Here is a 2,980-nt window from a genome sequence, read left to right as displayed (position 1 = left end):
TTCTTCATCGATTCATTTATGTTTATGCTGGGAAGTCTATTTGTCTACAGTGGAGAGAGTGAGAGGTTTTCAGTCTCTAAATGAATGTCTCAGATCCTATGAGAGAAATTTCATGACAGCATTTGCACAGTACACGGCCGTGCATGTGAGTGAGAGAAATCTCTCTAACTTAATGTGGCATGTAATAATAATATCTCACATCAGTTTCTTCTTCTGGGAAGCTTTTCCCAGCCTTCCCATCTGGGTTCTGAAACCTTCATTACTCTATAATTATTTCCTGTGTTATAGCACAAAGCATATGCTAAAAAGTGATGATGAATAAATGAGATGATGCAGTGGAGATTTATTTGTGAATGTGTATACATATACATATCCATTTCTGTATGTGTATTTACTTAACAAACACTCAGATAGTACTTAGTATATTACATATAAGGTGTGTTTTTAGATATTCTGTACATGTATTTATTCAGAATTTTCCAGTTTACCAAAGCACCCTTGACACATTGGCTCATTGTTTCATCAGTTCAACATAGTAGTAAACAGATGGATAGAAATGATCTTCCTATCACAGCTTGGGGTGACACAGGAAGTTCTTCTCTTTATGCATGGTTACACAGGTAGCAGATAGCAGAGTTGGGATTTTCAATTACTTGAACAGAACTCCAGCCAGGTACTTGCAAGAACAGTTTTAAAAATTCACCTCTTAAAGATTCTGCAGTAGGTGAAGAGTAAAGAAAAGCTTCAGCTGTTTTGACAAGTTGTTTAAAGAAACAGACTTTTAAAAATGCCTATAACAGAGTTAGTAATGCCTTAGGTAGCTATTGAAACAATAGTGCTGCATAAAATACATCTCTAGAATTCAGTGCCTAAGTTGGCTTGGAGTCGGTAGATATAAGCTACAATTGGCTGGCCAGCTATGTATATAGCAATGAGTCAAACTGGGCTCAGCTCCTCGCAGTAAGCTAGGCTCAGCACTATACCACATGTTCATACTGTTTTGAACATTATAGTAGAATAGTGAATCTTGGATACAAGAATACTGAAATTTTGAATACCATAATTCCACAGCAACTATGCAAACCTTCTAGTGTCATACCTGCTAACACTTCATTGGCCAAAGTGATTTACATGACCAACCTAGTTCGAGGTAGGAATGTACTGCATATCTTTAGGCTTGAAGTTACATGTCTAGGGTCCTTTTTGTGCTTTTGAATGATTAGCTTTACTCTTAAAAGCTAATGGGTATCATTATCTCCATCTCTCCAAACTATTGTAGGAGTCATACTTCTTGTATTTATCAAAATTCATACTGAACAATGAATCCTGGGTTGTAAGGAGGATTTATGTTTTGCATCTCTTTGTAAGTCTTTGTTACAAATTAAACAATGACAAACCCAAGGGCTACCTAAGACCAATTTCTGATAGAGTGGGAATTTAAATTCTACCTCTGAAGATAAAGGAAGACATGGACATAGTTTTGAAAAACAATCTTATCTATCTTACTTACTTTAGAACAACAGTCACCAACATGGTATTCAAATAGGGCTGCCACACTTGATAGGTAAAAATGCATGGCACCCAGGTTGCTGTGGATGGGATCTGAGAAGTTCTCAAAAACCCATGTGTCCACATTGGGATGTGGTAGAACCTGCAAGAGGTAGAGTATAGGATAGCTATCTGGTCATTGAAGGAATATCCTTGAAGAGTATAAGGGGAATCCAGCCTGTTACTCTGCTTCCTAACCACTGTGAGGTGAACACTTTTTCCACTACGTACTCCTTGACATGATGTAGTGCCTTACCACAGGGCCAAATGCAAGGGACTATCTGTCCATAGACTAGAGCTTCCGAAAAAGTGAGCCAAAATCTTTCCTCTTTATAATTTGAGTGTCTCTGGTATTTTACTGTAGTAACAGAAAGCTGACTAATACAGAATAAATTTGAATTCCATATCAATGGAAATATTTTTAGTATAAGTACATTCTAAATATTGCATAGAGCATATTTGTAGTTTATAAAACCCAAACCCTGTTTTATTTTAGTTCTTTGAAATTTAGCTTTAACTCAGTATCCTGCACTTTATTTGGAATCTTAACTTCAGAAAAATCAGCTGTTTCTCACAAGGCTAGAGTAAAAGTAGGACTAAAAAATTGACCAGATTGCGCAAAAAGCACACTCATGTTGATTTTTCCAGTAATCACTTGTCTTCCACTATTGGTTTTTCTCTCAGATAAAAGGCACTGGCCTCTCTGAAAATATTACTAATTATTTTATGGGACAAGACAAATAGTGTCTCTAGGACAAACCTACTGGCTTTCTTCTTACACTATCAGTGAAGGAAGCAGTAGAAAGCACTGGAAAATTTTTGTGATTTTTAAAATGCGATTAGGGAACAATATTGGGCCTGCTGTCTCTGAAATCTCTCCCTGCAGCAGCATTCTGGGCTTGGTAATTGTATAATCTGAGTAAACAGACGTGTTTGTCTTTGTCATGGCTTTCACCTCCTACACGCTCACTAAGTTGGAAAAATATCAGTGTCCTTAGCACCAGGTGAAGAATGGGATGTCTGCTCACTGGTCACAAAAGGCCAAAGTAGATTCATTTTCATTTGGTGACCATGGATGTTCAAGTGGTATAAAAACCTTTCATTCTCTTCATGTCTCCTTTGTCCCTCACCCTCAAATAATTATTTATGACCCACATACCTCTGCCCAGCTATTAAAATGGAAGGACAAAGGATGCACCTGTGAATTGCTCTAGCTAGCCATTTGAAAGGCATTTGTTGGAGCAAATTACTTTGCTAGTTGATTGCTATAGTGCTAGTACTTCTCTGAAGCAGCACAAAGAGTCTTGAATTGTTGTGTCTATGCCTTTTTTTTTAAAGGTTGAGGAAGAGAAGAAGCAGAGATAAATAGTATGTGAGAAGTTTGAGAGATTCTCTTCTTCAATCCTTGCTTTTCATCCAGAAATATTTATAT

At 37.0% G+C, this 2,980-nt stretch overlaps 1 non-coding gene across 1 annotated transcript; it reads right to left on the bottom strand.

Moving 5' to 3' along the window:
* Nucleotides 1–1,281: 1,281 nt before the first annotated feature.
* Nucleotides 1,282–1,406, bottom strand: LOC125350954. Its single transcript, XR_007210860.1, has one exon. It is a non-coding gene; the product is annotated as a small nucleolar RNA SNORA40 (small nucleolar RNA).
* Between the last annotated feature and the right edge of the window lie 1,574 nt (nucleotides 1,407–2,980).

Source organism: Perognathus longimembris, chromosome 4, assembly GCF_023159225.1.
Source record: "Perognathus longimembris pacificus isolate PPM17 chromosome 4, ASM2315922v1, whole genome shotgun sequence".
NCBI classification, from domain to species: Eukaryota; Metazoa; Chordata; class Mammalia; order Rodentia; family Heteromyidae; genus Perognathus; species Perognathus longimembris.
The sequence above is the reverse complement of the archived record's forward strand: the minus strand, read 5'-3'. Positions and strand labels throughout refer to the sequence as shown.